A 23,422-nucleotide genomic window follows, 5' to 3' on the forward strand; every position below is an offset into this window, starting at 1 on the left:
AGAGATCGCTTGATATTTCCGTTCACTGAAATGATGCCACGTGGACCGGGCATCTTGAGTGTGAGGGAGGCGTAGTGTGGTATTGCATTAAAGCGAGCGAAAGCTTCGCGTCCGAGCAGTGCTTGATAGCCACTTTGGAACGGAGCGATGTGGAAGGTTAAATGCTCGCGACGGAAGTTATCGGGGGAGCCGAATATAACTTGTAGTAGGAGGGAGCCCGTACAACGAGCCCCTGGGCCTGGCGTTACTCCTTTAAAGGTAGTATTGCTATGGCGAATTTTTGTTGGGTCTAACCCCATCCCGCGGATTGTATCCTGATATATTAGGTTTAGATTGCTGCCACCGTCCATCAAGACTCGTGTGAAGTGATATCCGCCAATTACTGGGTCTAATACCAGGGCAGCCCATCCTGCGCGTCGGATACTTGCTGAGTAATCGCGATGGTCGAAAGTGATCGGTTGAGACGACCAGTGGCAGGACTTCGCGGTGACAGGCACTTGGGTATATTTTCCTGGGAGTGCCGCGTTGTTTTTTCCCTTGATCACGTGTAACACGTTTACTGTTTTGACTTCTGGTGGAAATTTCTTTTGTTCCCCAGTGTCTTGCTTGGGAGGCTCGTCCTCGTCTTCACTTGGTGTATCCTCCCCCTTGTGTACGGCGTTGAGCTTGCCGGACTGCTTGAAGACCCAACATTCTCTGTGGGTATGATTAGCAGGTTTACCAGGGGTACTATGGATCTGACATACTTGGTCCAGAATTTTGTTGAGGCTGGACAGTTCATCCCTGGTGCCTTTAGAGGGCGGCTTTTGACCTGGCCGAGAGCTTTTGAATCCGGCGTTTACTGCCGTGCCCTTCGTGCTGTCTTCTTTATTCCGGCGTTTGTTATTGCTGTTGCGCCGTGATTTCCCGTTTCCATCTCTAACTTCAGATGTACTGGGGTCGCTGGTGCTGCATCTGGCTAGCCAGCTGTCCTCACCCGCGCAAAAGCGGGTCATGAGGCTTGTTAATGCGGCCATCGTTCTCGGCTTATTTTGGCCGAGGTGTCTGGCGAGCCATTCGTCACGGACGCTATGCTTAAAAGCTGCCAAGGCTTCGGCGTCCGGACAGTCGACAATCTGGTTCTTTTTAGTAAGAAACCTGTTCCAAAGCTTTCGGGCTGACTCTCCGGGCTGTTGAGTTATATGACTCAAATCGTCCGCATCCGGAGGTCGGACATAAGTCCCTTGAAAATTTGCCCGAAAGGCGTCTTCGAGCTCTTCCCAACTTCCAATGGAGCTTTCGGGGAGGCCTTTAAGCCAGTGACGAGCTGGCCCTTTGAGCTTGAGGGGTAAGTACTTGATGGCGTGGAGATCATCTCCTCGAGCCATATGGATATGAAGGATGTAGTCCTCAATCCAGACCCCAGGGTCTGTTGTTCCGTCGTATGTCTCTATGTTTACGGGTTTGAATCCCTCTGGAAATTCATGGTCCAGCACCTCATCGGTGAAACATAGGGGGTGTGCGGCACCCCTGTAGCTGGGTGTACCGCGTTGTTCGGATGTTTGTTGTGTTGCATTGTATGCTGGGGCGCGCTTGCGTGGTCCATAGATGGATCTTGTTGCGCCGTCCTTTGGGTGCGAGCCCTCGCATGGGTCGCGTGTTGTATTGTGAGTGGCGTTGTATGCCGCTCTGTGTTGGTAGAGGGGTCGTCTATCCGGCCAGGTGGCTGCTTTGATATTTGGTTGTGGGGGGTCTGAGGCCTCCTCATCGAATTCAGGTAGCAGCTTCCGCTTTGGGTAGCTCTTGGAGGGGCGATTGTCGCCGTACCTCGCTGCTGTGTTGAGTATTTTACTCCATCTGATTTGGAGTGTGTCTTGCGCAGCCTTGAGCCTTTGCTTCTGCTTTTTAAGACTCCTCGCGGTGGCAACAAGCCTTTTACGGTCATTCTGTTGCTCCGGGTGCCTGTCCAGCGTTATGTCGTCCGGACCATTATCCTTGATAGAACTTGTTTGTTCGGTTTGATTATCTGGATTGCCGTTGTCCGGCAGCGGTTCGCCCTGCTCCAGCGCTAGGTCTTTGTGATTGTTATGTCTGTCGAGGCGGGATTTGGGGCGGCGCTTGCGTCGCCGCTTTGACTGCTTATCAAGGGAACAAGCCTTCGGTGCGTCCTTCCGCTCCTCGTCGTCATCTTTTGGTGCGTCCACCATGTATATGTCATATGACGAGGTGGCTTTCCAGGGCCCAATAGGCTGGTTCTTCATCGTCTCCTTCATCGGCGTCCGTACCGTCGATGTCTTCGGAGTCGAAGTCGAGCATGTCGGTTAAATCGTTGACAGTGGCTACAAAGTGGGTGGTGGGTGGGCTTTGAATTTCTTCATCGTCTGTATCCCAACCTTGCTGACCGTAGTCCGGCCAGGGCTCTCCTGATAAAGAGAGAGACTTTAGTGTCTTCAGAATATCGCCGAAAGGCGAGTGCTGAAAGATGTCCGCGGCAGTAAACTCCATGATCGGCGCCCAATCGGATTCGATCGGCAGGGGCGCGGAGGGTTCGGAGTCCGAAGAGGAGTCCGGCTCCTTGGAGTCACGAGTCTCGCGGAGTGCGGGGCTGGTGTTTGGCTCGATCGCCGTTGGGATCGCAGCCCCCGAGGCGGCGTCCAACCACCCATCCTCGATCGGCGCAGTTGGCTCCGAATTAAGGGTCGAAGCCGATGCGGGTGCGGCCTCCAGGGCACTGTTCGGCGGCAGAGCTAGATCATGCTCGTCGTGACAGTGCGGCGCGCTCGGCAGTGGCTCGAATCCGTCGAAGATCAAGTCCCCGCGGATGTCAGCCGTGTAGTTTAAACTTCCAAATCTGACCTGACGGCCAGGGGCATAGCTTTCGATCTGCTCCAGATGGCCAAGTGAATTGGCCCGCAGTGCGAAGCCGCCGAAGACGAAGATCTGTCCGGGGAGGAAGGTCTCACCCTGGACTGCATCGCTATTGATGATCGTAGGAGCCATCAAGCCTAACGGTGACGACACAGAGGAACTCTCAATGAAAGCACCAATGTCGGTGTCAAAACCGGCGGATCTCGGGTAGGGGGTCCCGAACTATGCGTCTAGGCCGGATGGTAACAGGAGGCAAGGGACACGAAGTTTTACCCAGGTTCGGGCCCTCTTGATGGAGGTAAAACCCTACGTCCTGCTTGATTAATATTGATGATATGGGTAGTACAAGAGTAGATCTACCACGAGATCGGAGAGGCTAAACCCTAGAAGCTAGCCTATGGTATGATTGTTGTTCTATATGTTGTCCTACAGACTAAAACCCTCCGGTTTATATAGACACCGGAGAGGGTTAGGGTTACACAAAGTCGGTTACAATGGTAGGAGATCTACGTATCCGTATCGCCAAGCTTGCCTTCCACGCCAAGGAAAGTCCCTCCCGGACACGGGACGAAGTCTTCAATCTTGTATCTTCATAGTCCAGGAGTCTGGCTGAAGGTATAGTCCGGCCATCTGGACATCCCCTAATCCAGGACTCCCTTGATGATCCCGGAATTTTTCGTTATTTGCTTGATGTATCTTTGAAAGACGCTTGGGATAGGCTGTTGAGAATTTGAGCTAGCTATGTTCCCCAATATTAGATAGAGATATACTTGAAAAGTTTTTATTTTGGTCTACCTTCTTCCTTCAAGCAAGTATTGGATTCTATATTTGAAAATGGTTTTCTTGAAGGGGATGCCATTGATACTTATGAAAAGATGAAAGCCATATTTGGGCACCCCAAGGGAGAAAATGTTGAATCAACAACCCTTACGTTCTTTTATCAAAATGAAACAATTAAAGAGATGAAGGCTAGTTTAGATACAAATTCTCACAACGTTCTTAATATTTCTTCTGCTATCAATGGCCATGTGCTTTCACAAAATAGAAAATTAAATGCCATTGATAGGAAATTTTCCCTTTGCTTTCAAAAGGACATGGATGACAAAACTTAGATCCTTGCTTTATGCCTAGCTAAGGGCGTGAAACTATAGCGCTTGTTGGGAGGCAACCCAATGAATAAAAAATAGTTTTACTTTTTTGCTTCCTGTTTTTGAGTCTTAGCACAATTATGCTACTGTTATGATTTTTTTATGTTTTAATTAGTGTTTGTGCCAAGTAAAGCCTTTAGGATCTTCTTGGGTGATAGTTCTTTGATCTTGCTGAAAAAACAGAAACTTTTGCACCCACAAAAATAATTATCATTATTTACCAGAGATAGATAAAATATCCATTCCAATTGCAGTAGATCAATATACGAATTTCTCAGGTCTTCCTAGATTTTCAGAATTTTTGGAGTTACAGAAGTATTCGAAATAGTCAGATTGCTACAGACTGTTCTGTTTTTGACAGATTCTGTTTTCTTTGTGTTGTGTGCTTATTTTGATGGCTCTATGGTTTTCTTTGATGAGTTTTTGCCATAGTAAAGTTGGAATACAGTAGATATAATGCACGAACAAAATGAGAATTGGTTTGATACAACACTTATAGTAGTGATTTATTATTCTTATACTAACGGATCTCACGAAGGTTTTGTTGAGTTTTGTGTGATTCAAGTTTTCAAGTTTTTGGTTATCTTACGATGGATGAAGGAATAAGGAGTAGAAGAGCCTAACCTTGGGGATGCCCCGGCATCCCAAGCTATTATCCAAAGATGAGCAACCAACTAATCTTGGGGATGCCCCCGAGTGGCATCCCCTCTTTCTTCTAACAACCATCGGTATTTTACTCGAAGCTATATTTTTATTCGTCACATACTATGTGTTTTGCTTGGAGCGTCTTGTATGATATGAGTCTTTGCTTGTTTTATTTTGTGTTTTAAGTCTTGATTCCTTGCTGGACACACTTATTTGAGAGAGCCAAAATTATATCATCACTTGTTAGAATTTCTCTCTATGCTTCACTTAAATTTTTCTGAGCTATGGACTTGCTCTAGTGCTTCACTTATATCTTTTTGAGCAAGGTGTGCTTAGTATTTTTGAAGAAATTATCTCTTGCTTCACTTAGATTTGTTTGAGAATTAGTCAAATTTTCAAGAGATTCTCTCTTGCTTCACTTAAATTATTTTCAGAGAAGAAAAAAATTGTATGCTCATGATCTTCACTTATATTTGTTTTAGTTTATGAAAAGAAACACATAAAAATTAGTCCCAAATTGATAGATATCCAAGAAGGATATAATAAAAACTTTCATGAAGATCATTGGACAAAATAAACTTGATTCTTAGTAATAGTTTTGAGATTTGATGATGTGATATGTGAGTTATGTTGGTGAGTAATTATGCTTTAGTAAGAATATTGGTGTTAAGGTTTGTGATTCCCTATGCAAGCACGAAAGTCAATAGTCATGCAATGGAATTATATCCTACTTGTGGTGCATTATTTGGTGTTAATTATGCTTAATGCTTGCTTATGAGATTATTCGTTTCTTGGTTGGTCACTTCTCAATCTTTTGCTAGCCTTCATTTTGCACTAAGTATGATCGCTACTTGTGCATCCAAAAACCTTTAACCCAGTTTTGCCATATGAGTCCACTATATCTACCTATATGCGGTATTCTTTTGCCGTTCTAAGCAAATTTGCATGTGCCATCTCTAATTTTCAAAAAATAAACTTCTCTTTTGTGTGTTCGTTTCGCTCGCGGAGCAGTGAGGGGTGGCTAATATTTTCCATGCTAGATGAGTTATTCTCAAGATGAGTGTTTATTCACTTGTCATTGCACGAGAGTAAGCCAAAGGTATTAGGGATGCCCAGTCCCGAAATGAAAAAAATGAATTTACTTTATGTTGTCAAATAATAAATTCCTTGGAAAGTGTTGGTATGGAGGGCAACCATGGATACAGCTAGCCATGGAAAGTGAAAGTATGGTGGAAAAAGGAATAAACTTTATTTTCTGTTTGGGAGCCGCCTATGATATATCTAAGCATGGGAAGTATTGGGAACTCTAAGTCGTTTTCGTTGGTGGGATGGATACACATCCCAAAATGTTTTTATCTCTAAGTTTTTCGCTTTGAGCTCTGGCACCTCTACAAATCCCTACTTCCCTCTGCGAAGGGCCTTTCCTTTACTTTATGCCATTTTTATTTTTGAATTTGAGTCTCCATCTTCTCTTATAAAAGCACGAACTAGGAGGCAATATGATCGTGTGTAAGTATTGGGTGTAGCTAATATTCGAGTGTGTTTCATGAATGGATCAAGGATTGAGAATGATGGGCTAGGGATAGCTTATTTTAGCATTTATATTTTGAAAGACATGGTTGCTTGTTGATATGCTTGAGTATCTAAATTATCATGTCAAAACTAGACTATTGCTTTGAACAATATAAAAGTCCAAATGTCCATGCTATAAAAAAATATGACATGACATGTTAGGCAGCATTCCACATCAAAAACTGTTTTTATCACTTCCATACTCGAGGATGAGTAGGAGTTAAGCTTGGGGATGTTGATATGCCTCCAACGTATCTATAATTTTTTATTGTTCCATGCTGTTATATTATCAATCTTGGATGCTTTATAATCATTTTATAGTCATTTTATATCATTTTTGGTACTAACCTATTGACATAGTGCCAAGTGTCAGTTGTTGTTTTTTCCATGTTTTTACATCATAGAAAATCAATATCAGACGGAGTCCAAATGCCACAAAACTTTACGGAGAATTTTTATGGGCCAAAAGGAACACAACGGGCCCTGGCAGCACCCGGGGGTGCCCCGAGGGGAGCACAACCCACCAGGGCGCGCCAGGAGGCCCAGGCGCGCCCTGGTGGGTTGTGCCCACCTCTGGTGCCCCCCAGACCGGCTCTTTGCTCTATAAATACCCAAATATTCCCAAAACCCTAGGGGAATCAAAGAAATATTCATCCAGCCGCCGCAGAGTCCAGAACCACCAGATCCAATCTAGACACCATCTCGGATGGGGTTCACCACCTCCATTGGTGCCTCTCCGATGATGCGTGAGTAGTTCATCGTAGACCTTCGGGTCCGTAGTTAGTAGCTAGATGGCTTCCTCCCTCTCTCTTGATTCTCAATACAATGGTCTCTTGGAGATCCATATGAGATAGCTCTTTTTGCGATGTGTTTGTTGGGATCGATGAACTTTGAGTTTATGATCAGATCTATCGTTTCATATCCATGAAAGTATTTGAGTTTATTTGATCTCTTTTATGCATGATTGCTTATAGCCTCATATTTCTTCTCCGATATTTGGGTTTTGTCTGGCCTACTCGATCTATTTATCTTGCAATGGGAAGAGGTGCTTTGTAGTGGGTTCGATCTTACGGTGCTTGATCCCAGTGACAGAAAGGGAACCGACACGTATGTATCATTGCTACTAAGGATAGAACGATGGGGTCTATCTCTACATAGATAGATCTTGTCTACATCATGTCATCTTTCTTATTGCATTACTCCGTTTCTCCATGAACTTAATACACTAGATGCATGCTGGATAGCGGTTGATGTGTGGAGTAATAGTAGTAGATGCAGGCAGGAGTCGGTCTACTAATCTTCGACGTGATGCCTATGTAATGATCATTGCCTGGATATCGTCATGAGTATTTGAAGTTCTATCAATTACCCAACCGTAATTTGTTCACCCATTGTTTGCTATTTTTCTCGAGAGAAGCCACTAGTGAAACCTACGGCCCCCAGGCCTCTTTCTCATATATTTGCCTTTGCGATCTACTTTTATTTTCAGATCTATTAATCAAAAAACCCAAAAATACCTTGCTGCAATTTATCCTTATTTATTTTGTTTCGCATTTGATCTATGAATCTACTACAAATTTACCTCACGTCTGTTTGCCTATCTGAGGCGCCGTACACCGGAAGGGATTGATAACCCCTTTAAGACGTCGGGTTGCGAGAAGTTGTTATTTGTGTGCAGGTGTTGTTTACGTTGTGTTGTTGGGTTCTCCTACTGGTTCGATAACCTTGGTTTCATATCTGAGGGAAATACCTACCGCCGTTGTGCTGCATCATCCTTTCCTCTTTGGGGAAATAACGACATGGCTTCAAGCGACATCACCGCCCTCCGCCGTGCCGTCCGTCGCCGGCCGCACGGCTCCTGGCCGCAGCTGCCGGTGGTCACCCGCCCTGAGGCCGCCACCAGCCGGGGCCTCGTCCCTTCTGGGCGGGTTCCTGACTGGTCTCCCCGCCCCACTCCGCCCGTCAGCCAGCACGCCCGCGCCCACTAAGGCCATGGGCCAATGACACGAGGGGCCCACGCCCCTGAGAACAACACAAAAAAAGATAATAAAACTTATGATTAATTAATTAATTAATTAACAAAATTAACTTAACCTAATTAATTTTTTTAATTAATAACTAGGATAATTAGTTAACAGTCAATGACTAACGGACCCCACGTGTTAGTTGACCAGGTCAACGGCCAGGGTTGACCGCTGACGTCATAAAATAATTTTCGATTTAATTAATTCTGTTAATTCTAAAGATGATTTAAAACTTTAAAAATTATTATAAAATAATCTGTAGCTCGGATGAAAATACTTTGTACATGAAAGTTGCTCAGAACGACGAGACGAATCAGAATACGCAATCTGTTCATCCGCCATAATTCCCTAGCATAGCGAACATGCAACAATCCACCTCTATTTCATGTGCCCGAAAAATGCCAAACACCGGGAACACTTTCCCGGATGTTCTCCCCCTTCGCTGGTAGCACCTAGTACTGCGTTAGGTCACCCCTGGCACCACGTATTACCTTGTTATATTTTGTGATGCTTTGTTTGCTCCATATTTAATATTTCCCCCCCCCCTCTTTTTCTCCGGTAGACCCCGAGACCGGCGCTGATGCCACTGAGTACGACTACGTCACCGACGACCCTTCTTCCTGTGCAACAGAGCTTCCAGGCAAGCCCCCCCTATCAACCCGATATCGCCTATTCCTTCTCTCTACTGCTTGCATTAGAGTAGTGTAGCATGTTACTGCTTTCGGTTAATCCTATTCTGCTGCATAGCCCGCCTTTGCTATTACTGTTGTTACCTTTACCTGCAATCCTAAATGCTTAGTGTCGGTGTCAAAACCGGCGGATCTCGGGTAGGGGGTCCCGAACTGTGCGTCTAAGGTCGATGGTAACAGGAGGCAGGGGACACGATGTTTAGCCAGGTTCGGGCCCTCTTGATGGAGGTAATACCCTACGTCCTGCTTGATTGATATTGATGATATGAGTATTACAAGAGTTGATCTACCACGAGATCGTAGAGGCTAAAACCCTAGAAGCTAGCCTATGGTATGATTGTTGCATATGTTATCTATCGACTAGCCTGGCCTCGGTTTATATAATGCACCAATGGCCTAGGATAACAAGAGTCCTAGCCGAATACGCCGATGGGCAGGAGTCCTTGTCTTGATCACCAAGTCTTGTGGAATCTTCCATGTATGCGGCAGCTGTCCGAACTGGCCCATGAGTATACGGCCATGGGGTCCTCGGCAGTAGCCCCCTGAACCGGTCTTCAATTTAGGGATGCTCCTCGATTCTTCTGAACTATTCTTCATCTTCGGTTGTCGGTCTTGAAAACTGGTTCAACAAATCTTCTCATCTTCGATCTTGAGGATTGCCGAAATGCATTTGACAAGTTTATACGTCGGGTATCCGAGGAGCCCCTTTAAGTTTCCGGACTTTATCAATGCCTTGTTATTTTTATGCCACACCTCGGGTTTGAAGTTGTTCCCGGGAGGCAGTGTCCTCTTGCGTCCGAGCTCCAACGCCGGACTGCATTCGAGGTATCTTTTGCAGCCGAGCACCAATGCCGGACTGCTTCCGAGCTCCAACGCCGAAATGTATCCGAGCTCCAACGCCGGACTGTGTCCAAGCTCCAACGCCAAAATGTATCCGAGCTCCAACGCCGGACTGTGTCCAAGCTCCAACACCAAAATGTATCCGAGCTCCAACGCCGGACTGTGTCCAAGATGTCATAGATCATCTTGGTACAAAAAAGTTGAAGGAGTTTAGCCGAGCTTAATGCCGGAAATGCCCTCTATGGAGCCAGCCACTAGCGCCCGAGCTTTATGCCGGACTGCTTCCGAGGTGGTGCACCACCCCAACTGTCGGCCGATTTTTTGTCAATATTTTTATTGGTGCAATTTATTCTCTGCCGAGATATACAACCAGTAGCCCTCAAGGTGTGTATTGGTCTAAAACCTGAGATGCACCTGAAGGATGACGTAAGACCGCTGATCCCAGTAGCCACTGAGACTCAGGTTGATTTGCAAAATGGGCCTGAGGATCAAGTCCTAGCTCGGCAGAATACTTCGGGACACAAAAAGCGGCGTGCTTAGTCCTCGAGACTCAGGTTGGGTGCGGCCGACCACCCTGAGGATCAAAATCTCCTCAGAAACTATATTGCACATAAAATTTTCTGCATTGGACAGGCAATGCAGTAGCCCCCGAGATACTGGTCGGGTGGCAACACCAGATCAGGGGATCGATGTGCCCCTTTAATATTTGTAAATAATAAGCCCGAAGCCCAGTAGCCCCCGAGCCTTAATGCGGGCACGGATGGCCGAATTAAGGATCGATATCCATAGTAAAATCACAAATTATGTGTAATGAATCTATGTATCCAAGTACTTTACATCATTAATGCTCGGATCCGCATTGCACAAAATTTTGTTGACCAACCATCAGCTTCCACCTCCTCGGCTAGTAGCCGAGGAGTGTTTGTCCTACTTTATAAAGCCTTTATGAGGGCAAAGATTTACGACAAACAAGGCAATCTGGCCATACGGTTTTATAAACAAAGGTACACAGAGAGATATGTTATATTACTGTTTAACATAAGAAATATCTTCCAAAGAAAATAGTCCCGCTATCGGTTCCTTTCTTTGTGTTGTCATGCTAAGCATGATCATGAAACCTCATCTCTAATGTAAGAGAAAAATATCGAGGATTTAGTTTGGGAGGCCAGTTAATAGCCCCCGGTAGTGTTCGGCGACAGTCGAGGTCAAGCCATAAACACTTCGGCCATTATTATGAATGGCCCGTCATTTAACACAGTCATCGGATCGCTGACCAGTTTACGCTTATTGTGACAGTCAGTTTTCGGCTTTCTCCACTGAGGTGCTTAACCATGTGAGCTGGAAGCACAATCGCAGTGGTTCTCCCTTTGCACGCCTAGCCGAACAAAGCAGAACGTAGGAAGCAAGTGCAGGAGCCGGGCAACCCAACTATTGACCGAAGACACAATTCGAAACCGATGCATATATAGCAATATCCAAGAATGTTTGTGCCGAATCTCTAAAGGTGTCCAGCGTTGCACTGCAAGACTTGTGCTGAAAACACACAAATAGTTTAAAAGTGCCAAAAGCTTGGAAAACCAAAAAAACGTCAGTAAAAACATGACGTCCGAACAAGATCAAGTGTTCGGTGCCAATCCAAAAATTGGTCTTAGAAAAAAAGAGTGCTTCTGTCGTACTTTAACATGACACATCCTATCTCAAGACTCCAAGCGGGTCAGCCTACGGCTTCAACCTCCTATCCCGAAGCGGAGTACTTCTCATTAGGCCAGTTTAGCAAACTAAACTCTAGCTGCTTTGAGAGAGAAATTAGGCTCCCCGGCTAGTGACCACACACTCATGTCGAAAAAAGGAGTGATGAATAATAATAGTAATAAAAACTTTGCAACAACTAAGAATAAGAACACTTATTATAAAACGGCTCATATAAATTTAAGAGCCCCCAAGTGACTTGGGTAAAAGAATTTTATGTATAATGATTATATGTACCAAAGTACTAATATCATATCTTTGTTCACCCAAACTTTAAACGCGTCTTAACCGACCGTCGGCTTCTCCCTCTTCGGTCGAGGACCGAAAAGTGTTATGTACTCCACCTGTCGAGAATATCGATAGTGTTTCCGATAACCAGGAAACCGGGACATAAGGCTGTAACAGACAAAGCGCGCTCAGGGAACTTATGCTATATTACAGACGAAGTGTAAGAAGCATCTTCGAAGAAAATAGTACCCCCACCGATACCTTTCTTCGATGCTCATTATTACTATGAGACTTGTGCAAAAGATTTTTTGTACTCATGAGTTCCATTGTGTGCCGACCATGATTGAAAACAATAAGACCGCTAGCTTTCGGCTTCACCCAGTCTGAGGTTAGAGCTCGGAGGACCCGGTCGTGACAATCGCAGAGGTGCTCCCTTTACTCCCTAGCCGAACAATCAAGAACGTAGGGGTAAGCACAGGAGCCAGGCAACCCAGCTTGCAAATCGCTTAAGTCAATATGGTGCATATTGTGGCGTAATACACGAACAAGGAACGAAGCTGTATAAGTATAATCATATGCAAGAGGAAAAGCTTCATAAAGGAAGCCCCCAAATAAATGGGGTATTTGAATTTGTGTGTCACAAACAAAGTTTGGACAAGGAAATTTTTTACAAGCAACTTTTTTCCAAAAAAGTATAATGCTTGGTCGAACCGAACACAAGTTAAAAATTTAAAACTTTGAGCATGAAGGCAACTTAGCTGGTTAATGTGTTCGATGTTGATGACGCAGGCCGAGATTGTGGCGGGACAAGATCCCAGCCCCCAAGCCGGTCCCGAGATGTACGAGTAAAGAACTCGGCTTGATGAAGTGGTGACACAGCACAGTCGATGGGCGAGGTGAAAACCCCAGTCCGACCGCGGCGACGGAGCAGGCCGACAGTGTGACACCGAAGCCCCCAGCATGTGTTAATGAAGTGATGACGAAGCTCCCGGTCAGCCGAGGTGACGTTGTACATCGGTACACCGTGGTGACATCGCTGCCCGGATTATCTACCTGTGCATAGAAAATAGTGCAAGCCAGAGATAATAGGAATAATAATAATAAATGTTGCATAATCAATAATTTATGCAAAGTGAGTAATAAAAGAAATATGGCATGTGTGCCGAACACTCGATGAGGTAGAGCTCTCTTGACGATGCCGAAGTCCTCGAGGCAACCGAACACGTCGGTATGGCAATACGACCAACAAGGTGATCACGCGAGCCAATTTACCCCGATTAGGACGATGGCGTCGGCTTGCCGAAGAGACCACGTGACGCGGTCGAAGTCGATCACCTACACACATAAAATAGTGCGGTCCAAAAAGGATAATTTCTTTTTTGCAAAAATAATTTATTAAAAGAGATGTGGCCTGGCGTCGAAGTCATGTCGATGCAGGGCATCGGCGTGACACGGTGAAGGCGTAGCCAAGCCCAAATTCGCGGGCCGGTCTGAGTTCCGGATGCGGTATTCACCGAACTGTATACGGAAACTGGTTTATCTGTTGTAGCAATCTGGAGAAAGGTTACTCCCAAAATTAGGGCTCGATCCGCACACCCATTGCCCGATGGGTGATGAAGCAGTGGCATGGCGATGCTAGCAAAGGTTGGCTCACCGAGGAAAAGCCCGTGGTCCAGCTAATGTGATGAAGCTGGTCGGCTGGTGACGCCGAAGTCTTCGAAGTAAGTTGATGAAGAGATGGTGAAGCCCTCGGTCTAGCCGAGGGGACAGAGCAGGTCGGTAAGGAGATGTTGCAGCTGCCGTGTCAGCCAAGGTGTTGAAGCAGTATCGGCTTGAAGAAGCAACAGTGCGGCCATGCCGATGCAGGTCGTAACTTGTGACGCGGTCAATGCCGGTTTGATGAAGTGACCATGTGGCGATGCGTGTGTTCCCGTTCCGTGTAATCCGTGGGGCGGCGATGTTGGTGATGATTTATCCTTGGTGATTCCGAACTCTTGTTCGCTCGCCGAGATGATGATCCGAAGAAGTTGAGCTCGGCTCAAAAGGCGACGACGTGTCTAGCGCAGGTCGGCAGCCTTGGGGTAATATTACCGGACTGGTTCGACACCAGCATAATGATGAAGATGACCTCAGGGGAGGCTTAAAAAATTTATGGGCACGTGTTTAGAAACAACGCACAATACCCTAGAAAAGAATTCCTCTAAAAAGGTTGTCCAATATCACATTCATAAAGAAACATGAATTCGGGTCGGATCCGTATTCGCACAGAAAATGGATTCTAAAATTGGTCCACTCATCGGAAGGTTCCCAGAGTTTGAACCATCGGATCAAGCTGAAATTTGGAGGGGTGGTAGATATGGGAATTCCGCAGTAGATGAACAGTTGGATCTTCCAAAGGACGTCCGAGCTGGGCTCTGGAGACCATGCCCTAAACTCGTCCAGATTCCTGTCCAGATTTGACAGGGCTCCGGTATATCGTAGATTGTCGGAGATTCCTCCATCGAAACTCGATGAAATTTTGCATGGCTGTTGTAGACGTAATTCCGCACTATTCCACCAAAGCAATCGTCAAACCAACGCTCGAGGAGGTGGTGATGGCGAATACAAGTTCGTTGTCCATAAAAATAGCACGGCCGCCCGAGGGCAATGTTGACGTTGAGCCCTCGAGCTCCATGGATGACTCCTCTATGATCATGATAGAGATCAGAGTTGATGTTGAAGAAGGCCCTCGTCCGAACATGATGATCGGAGATGGAGCATGGTCCTCAGTCGAGCCAAGGTGACCAGTTGAGCCGGTGACGAAGATGCCGGCGTCGTAGTTGACCTGCGGGCGAGCCATTGATCCTTTTGCCGATCACACAGCGGAACTCTCAACGAAAACACCAATGTCGGTGTCAAAACCGGCGGATCTCGGGTAGGGGGTCCCGAACTGTGCGTCTAAGGTCGATGGTAACAGGAGGCAGGGGACACGATGTTTACCCAGGTTCGGGCCCTCTTGATGGAGGTAATACCCTACGTCCTGCTTGATTGATATTGATGATATGAGTATTACAAGAGTTGATCTACCACGAGATCGTAGAGGCTAAAACCCTAGAAGCTAGCCTATGGTATGATTGTTGTATATGTTATCTATCGACTAGCCTGGCCTCGGTTTATATAATGCACCAATGGCCTAGGATAACAAGAGTCCTAGCCGAATAAGCCGGTGGGGAGGAGTCCTTGTCTTGATCACCAAGTCTTGTGGAATCTTCCATGTATGCGGCAGCTGTCCGAACTGGCCCATGAGTATATGGCCATGGGGCTCCTCGGCCCAATCCAACAGATCGAGAGATGACGTGTTGAGTACCCCCTAGTCCAGGACACCATCACTTAGTATAGGATGCTAGATTATCATCAGTGGCCCTACATTCTTGTCCGTCTGCCAAGCTATACTATCGGGCCGTGACCACTCGAGAGGTGATCACGGGTATATTACTTATATGCATAATATATGATACTTGTGGTGACTAAAGTCGGGTCAGCTCGTAGAGTACCTGCGAGTGATTCACGGATTGGGGGCTGAAAGGACATTTGTCCCAACGACCCTCTGAGTGGATCTTTGTGGCGGAGCGACAGGGCAGATTGAGACCACCTAGGTGAGAGGTGGGCCTGGTCCTAGTCGGCATCCGCGACTACTTCAATATAACACGCTTAATGAGATCTTGGTATTTGATTTGAGTCTGGCTACGAGCCTATACGCACTAACCAACTACGTAGGGACATATATGGGCACTCGACGTCGTGGTATCAGCCGAAGCCTCCTAGACGTCAGCTACTAAGCGGCACGCGCCAGGTTGGACCGCGTAACACAAATTCCTTTGTAATGGAAGTTGCTAGGAATACTCACCGGCCGCATACGCAACGTGCAGGTGTGCAACAGGCGATGGGCCCAGACCGCTGCGTGCATAGGATTTAGACTAGCGTACTGACCTCTCTGTTAGGCCTAGGTAGGGCTGCAACGTGTTGATCTTCCAAGGCCAGGTATGACCCAGGAAAGTGTGCTTGGCCAGAGGGATCGAGCGTGTTGGGTAATGTGGTGCACCCCTGTAGGAAAGTTTATCTATTCGAATGGTCATGTCCCTCGGTAAAAGGATGACCCGGAGTTGTACTTCAACCTTATGACAACTAGAACCGGATACTTAATAAAACACACCCTTTCAAGTGCCAGATACTGCTCGGTGATCGCTCTCTCACAGGGCGATGAGGAGAGGATCGTCGGGGTAGGATTATGTTATGCGATGATACTTGGTGAACTTACCAGCTACTATCTTCTACATGCTTCAAGATGGAGGCTGCTAGAAGTGTAGTCTTCGATAGGAATAGATATCCCCCTCTTATTCTGGCATTCTGCAGTTCAGTCCACGGATACTACCCATTTCATTGATATCGATGCATATGTAGTGTAGATCCTTGCTTGTGAGTTCTTTGGATGAGTACTCACGGTTGCTTTGCTACTTCTTTTTCCCCTTTTCACGGTTATTGCGATCATATGATGGAGTCTAGGAGCCAGAGGATCCTGAGGGTGATTCTACATGGAGTTCGACTTCAAGGAGTAGTTGGGAGGTCCTAGGCAGGAGGCCTTGCCTTTTCGATCATTGCGAATTTGTGCTAGCCTTCTTAAGGCAAACTTGTTTAACTTATGTATGTACTTAGATATTGTTGCTTTCGCTGACTTGTTTATGATCGAGCTTATGTATTCGAGCCCTCGAGGCCCCTAGCTTGTAATATGAAGCTTGTATGATCTTTAATTTGTGTCTAGAGTTGTGTTGTGATATCTTCCAGTGAGTCCCTGATCTTGGTCGTACACATTTGCGTGCATGATTAGTGTACGATCAAATCAGGGGCGTCACAAGAGGCTTCTCTCAAGAGAGAAATTATGACGGTGGGTGAACAAATTACTACCGAGCAATTGATAGAAAAGCGTAAAGTTATGACGATATCTAAGGTAATGGTCATGAATATAGGCATCACGTCCGTGTCAAGTAGACCGAAATGATTCTACATCTACTACTATTAATCCACACATCGACCGCTATCCAGTGTGCATCTAGAGTATTAAGTTCATAAAGAGCGAAGTAACGCCTTAAGCAAGATGACATGATGTAGAGGAATTAACTCAAACAATATGATGAAAACCGCATCTTTTTATCCTCGGTGGCAACAATACAATATGTGTCGGTTCCCCTTCTGTCACTAGGATCGAGCACTGCAAGATTAAAACCAAAGCTAAACACTTCTCCCATTGCAACAAAAACCAATTTAGTTGGACAAACCAAATCGATAGTTCGAAGACACTTGCAAAGATATCAAATCATGCATAAAAGAATTCAGAGGAGATTCAAATAAAATTCATAGATAAAGTGATCATAAATCCACAATTCATCGGATCCCGGAAAACACACCACAAAAGAGTATTACATCGAATAGATCTCCAAGAACATCGAGGAGAACTTTGTATTGGGAATCAAAGAGAGAAGAAGCCATCTAGCTACTAGCTATGGACCCGTAGGTCTATGGTAAACTACTCACGCTTCATCGGAGAGGCAATGGTGTTGATGTATAAGCCCTCCGTGATCGAATCCCCCTCCGGCAAGACGCTGGAAAAGGCCCCTAGATGGGATCTCATGGGTATAGAAGGTTGTGGCAGTGGAAAAGTGGTTTCGTGGCTCCCCTGGAAGTTTTTGGGGTATTTGAGAATACATATAGGAGGAAGATCTAGGTCAGGGGGTCAACGAGGGGCCCACAAGGTCGGGGGGCGCGCCCTACACCCTGGACGCACCCTCCACCCTTGTGGCCACCTCGTGGCTCTTCCAACTTGCACTCCAAGTCTCCTAGGTGTCTTCTGGTCCAAGAAAAATCATCGTGAATGTTTTATTCCATTTGGACTCTGTTTGGTATTCCTTTTCTACGGAATTCTAAAACAAGGAAAAATAGGAACTGGCACTGGGCTCTAGGTTAATAGGTTAGTCCAAAAAATCATATAAAATAGCATATTAATGCATATAAAACATCCAAAATAGATACTCCCTCCTTCCATCTATATAAGGCCTAATGTGATTTTTAAGACCGCCTTTGACTATTGACAAGATTAATAATACATGAGATGTATAATGTGAAAATTATATCATTGGAAGCTCCTTTCACATACGAATTTGATGGTATGTTTTGTGTAAGACGCATGTCATATATTATTGCTCTAACATTATGTCAAAGTGAGCATCAAAAAATGCATTAGGCCCTATATAGATGGAAGGAGGGAGTAATATAATAGCATCGAATAATAAAAAAAATTATAGATACGATGGAGACGTATCAAGCATCCCCAAGCTTAATTCCTGCTCTTCCTCAAGTAGGTAAATGATAAAAATTGATTTTTTGATGTGGAATGCTACCTAACATATTTATCCATGTAATTCTCTTTATTGTGGCATGCATGTTCAGATCTGTAAGATTCAAAACAAAAGTTTAATATTGACATAAAAACAATAATACTTCAAGCATACTAACAAATAATTATGTCTTCTAAAAATAACATGGCCAAAGAAAGCTTATCCCTACAAAATCATATAGTCTGGCTATGCTCCATCTTCATCACACAAAAATTCAAATCATGCACAACCCCGATGACAAGCCAAGCAATTGTTTCATAATTTTGATGTTCTCAAACCTTTTCAACTTTCACACAATACATGAGCATGAGCCATGGACATAGCACTATAGGTGGAATAGACGGTCGTTGTGGAGAAGACAAAAAAGAAGGAGATAGTCTCACAGTAACTAGGCGTATAAACAGGCTATGGGGATGCCCATTAATAGATATCAATGTGAATGAGTATGGATTGCCATGCAATGGATGCACTGGAGCTATAAGTGTATGAAAGCTCAAAAAGAAAACTAAGTGGGTGTGCATCCAACTTGATTGCTCATGACGACATGGGGCATTTTGAGGAAGCCCATCGTTGGAATATACAAGCCAAGTTCTATAATCAAGAATTGCCACTAGTATATGAAAGTGATATCATAGGAGACTCTCTATCATGAAGATCATGGTGCTACTTTGAAGCACAAGTGTGGCAAAAGGATAGTAACATTGTCCCTCCCATCTTTTTCTCTCATTGTCCCCCTTTTTGGCCCTTCTCTTTTTTGGCCTTTTCTCTTTTTTTCCCCTCACATGGTACAATGCTCTAATAATGAAGATCATCGCACTTCTATTTACTTACAACTCAAAAATTACAACTCGATACTAGAACAAAAATATGACTCTATGTGAATGCCTCCGGTGGTGTACCGGGATGTGCAATGAATCAAGAGCGACATGTATAAAAAATGATGAACAGTGTCTTTTCTACAGATATGATGTCAACTACATGATCATGCAAAGCAATATGACAATGATGGAACGTGTCATAATAAACAGAATGGTGGAAAGTTGCATGGCAATATATATCGAAATGACTATGGAAATGCCATAATAGGTAGGTATGGTGGCTGTTTTGAGGAAGGATATGTGATGGGTTTATGATACCGGCGAAAGTTGCGCGGTACTAGAGAGGCTAGCAATGGCGGAAAGGTGAGAGTGCGTATAATCCATGGACTCAACATTAGTCATAAAGAACTCACATACTTATTGCAAAAATATATTAGTCATCGAAACAAAGTACTACACGCATGCTCCTAGGGGGATAGATTGGTAGGAAAAGATCATCGCTCGTCCCCGACTACCACTCATAAGGAAGACAATCAAAAAACATCTCATCCTCCAACTTCGTTACATAACGGTTCACCATACGTGCATGCTACGGGACTCACAATCCTTAACACAAGTATTTCTCAAATTCACAACTACTTACTAGCATGACTTTAATATCACCATCTTTATATCTCAAAACAATCATAAGGAATCAAACTTCTCATAGTATTCAATGCACTTTATATGAAAATTTTATTATATCCCTCTTGGATGCCTATCATATTAGGACTAATTTTATAACCAAAGCAAATTACCATGCTGTTCTAAAGACTCTAAAAATAATATAAGTGAAGTACAAGAGTTCATCAATTTCTATAAAATAAAACCACCGCCGTGCTCTAAAAAGATATAAGTGAAGTACTATAGCAAAATTGCCTAGCTCCAAAGATATAAGTGAAGCACATAGAGCATTCTAATAAATCAAGACTCATGCGTGTCTCTCCCAAAAGGTGTGTACAGAAAGGATGATTGTGGCAAACTAAAATGCAAAGACTCAAATCATACAAGACACTCCAAGCAAAACACATATCATGTGGTGAATAAAAATATGGCCTCAAGTAAAGTTACCGATAGATGAAGACGGAAGAGGGGATGCCTTCCCGGGGCATCCCCAAGATCAGGCCCTTTGGCCTCCTTGACTATTACCTTGGGGTGCCTTGGGCATCCCCAATCTTAGGCTCTTGCCACTCCTTATTTCATAGTCCATCAAATCCTTACCCAAAACTTGAAAACTTCACAACACAAAACTTCAACAGAAAATCTCATAAGCTCCGTTAGTATAATAAAATAAATCACCACTTTTGGTACTGTTGTGAACTCATTCTTTATTTATATTGGTGTAATATATACTGTATTCCAACTTTTCCATGGTTCATACCCCCCGATACTAGCCATAGATGCATCAAAATAAGCAAACAACACGCGAAAAACAGAATCTGTCAAAAACAAAACAGTGTGTATCAATCTGGATATTTCGAATACTTCTGTAACTCAAAAAATCCTGAAATATTAGGAAGTCCTAGGAAATTTGTTTATGAATCCTCTGCGAGAATAATAAGTATTTTATCGCGCTTCTGCTAAAAATCAAAACTAATCTCCTGAGCGCAAAAGTTTCTGTTTTTCAGCAGGATTAAATCAACTATCACCGTAAGCTATCCCAAAGGTCTTACTTGGCACAAAACTAATTAAAACGCAAAACCACACCTAACCAGAGGCTAGATGAAATATTTATTGGAAAACAGAACCTAAAAGGCAAAAACAAAAATTAATTGGGTTGCCTCCCAACAAGCGCTATTGTTTAACGTCCTTAGCTAGGCATAAAAACGCGAATAGATCTAATTGTTCTCATCTTCGGTATGCAATTCTTTTCTCATCAAGTCTTCCAAAACTCGTCTTAGCAATTCTATTCTTTATTTTATTTCTCTCCTAGTAGATGAACTTAAACCATGAAAGGAACTTTCATTGGTGATCTTAACATTCATAAACCCATAATCGGGATCATCACCACATATGTCATCATACAAAATACCTAGCTCATTTTTAACGGGTTCCTTCATCATTTTATTCAACCAATCTCTATTAAACCCTACATAAATTCCCCTAGTTATCCAATCAAACTCCTCAAAGGTTTCAAGATACAAAGATTGAGAGATCTTAGAATGGGGAACTCTTTTCTTAAGATTTTCACTATAAGATTGATAATCCCTATATTCCAAACTACGCATAGTTTCTATATCATGAAGGATGTCTATAATTGGAGGGTGTTCAACATCCTTTTTATAGAAGCAAAAATATCCCTGGCTTCTTGGATAATAAAATCAATTTCACGCATAAGAATAAATAGTGGCAATCTTTTTAGCTATAGGATGATTGATTTTAGGAAGTTCATAAAACACCGTTTGTAAAGCAGGATGAAGATGCACAAATTTTCTTTCTAATTTCTCAACAAGCATCACAATAGCATCAGCATAATAGTTTGTCTCAAGAAGAATAGTTCTTTTATTAATATGCAAGGATCCCGTACAATCAAAGAATTCTTGTATAATACTTTTCCCTATAATATTACCATCTCCAATACGAAAGATTTTAGTTTTGTAATTAGGGGGCTTTTCAGCTCTGGGATCCAAAGAGCAAGTTCCAAGATTCTCCTCAAGATTTTTAGCGATAACATCCCCAGTTTCAGACATGATGGTGGCAAACAAGCAAATGGAGAAGACGGACGGAAGAAGGGCTAAGAAAAGGCGAATATTTTCGAAAATCGTTTTAGAAGTGGGGGAGAGGAAAACGAGAGGCGAATGGGGAATAATGTAATGTGAGGGATGAGAGTTTATGATGGGTACTTGGTATGCCTTGGCTTGGCGTAGATCTCCCCGGCAATGGCGCCAGCAATCCTTCCTGCTACCTCGTGAGCTTGCGTTGGTTTTTCCCTTGAAGAGGAAAGGGTGATGCAGCAAAGTAGAGTAAGTATTTCCCTCAGTTTTGAGAACCAAGGTATCAATCCGGTAGGAGACAACGCATATGCCATCGAACACCTGCACAAACAAACACCAACTTGCACCCAACGCCATAAAGGGGTTGTCAATCCCTTCACGGTTATTCGCAAAGTGAGATCTGGTAGAGATGGATAAATGGCAAAGTAATATTTTTGGTATTTTTGGTTTATGGAACGAAAAGTACAAGATTGCAAAGAGAGTAAATAGGAAACTAAAATTATAGATCGAAAACTTATATAATGGAAAATAGACCCGGGGGCCATAGGTTTCACTAGAGGCTTATCTCAAGATAGAAATTATTACGGTGGGTGAAAAATTTACTGCCGAGCAATTGATAGAAAAGCGCAAAGTTATGACGATATCTAAGGCAATGATCATGAACATAGGCATCACGTCTGTGTCAAGTAGACCGAAACGATTATGCAGCTACTACTATTACTCCACAAATTGACCGCTATCCAGCATGCATGTAGAGTATTAAGTTCATAAAGAACGGAGTAATGCCTTAAGCAAGATGACATGATGTAGAGGAATTAACTCAAACAATATGATGAAAACCCCATCTTTTTATCCTCGATGGCTACAATACAATATGTGTTGGTTCCCCTTCTGTCACTAGATCGAGCACCGCAAGATTGAACCCAAAGCTAAACACTTCTCCCATTGCAAGAAACACCAATCTAGTTGGCCAAACCAAATCGATAGTTCGAAGAGACTTGCAAAGATATCAAATCATGCATAAAAGAATTCAGAGGAGTTTCAAATAACATTAATAGATAAGCTGATCATAAATCCACAATTCACCGGATATCGACAAACACACCGCAAAAGAGTATTACATCGAATAGATCTCCAAGAACATCGAGGAGAACTTTGTATTGAGAATCAAAGAGAGAGAAGAAGCCATCTAGCTACTAGCTATGGACGCGTAGATCTATGGTAAACTACTCACGCTTCATCGGAGAGGCAATGGTGTTGATGTAGAAGCCCTCCGCAATCGAATCCCCCTCCAGCAGGACGCCGGAAAAGGCCCCTAGATGCGATCTGACTGGTGTAGAAGGAAGCGGTGGTGGTGTAAGACCCCCAGTATCATGCTACAGTAATACCCCCTAATAAAGCCTTGTCATCATGCTTTCCGAAGCCAAAATGCCACTTGTCCAAAAAAAATCAAGTCCAATTCAATTCAAATTGCAAACCAATTATTTGCATCTTCAAATGAGCCAAAAAAATAGTTCACACTATGGCAAATATTCTCAGTATTTGTCATGATGAAACCTACCTCTGTTGGATTTCAAAAATGCTCCTAGAAATTATTTGAGTGGTCCAACAACAATTAAATTGGCCTTTTCAATTTCTAACAGTTCTTAAACATTTGCTCAAAACAAATTTTGTGCAACTT

The sequence above is a fragment of the Triticum aestivum genome, chromosome 7A, assembly GCF_018294505.1.
Source record: "Triticum aestivum cultivar Chinese Spring chromosome 7A, IWGSC CS RefSeq v2.1, whole genome shotgun sequence".
NCBI lineage: Eukaryota > Viridiplantae > Streptophyta > Magnoliopsida > Poales > Poaceae > Triticum > Triticum aestivum.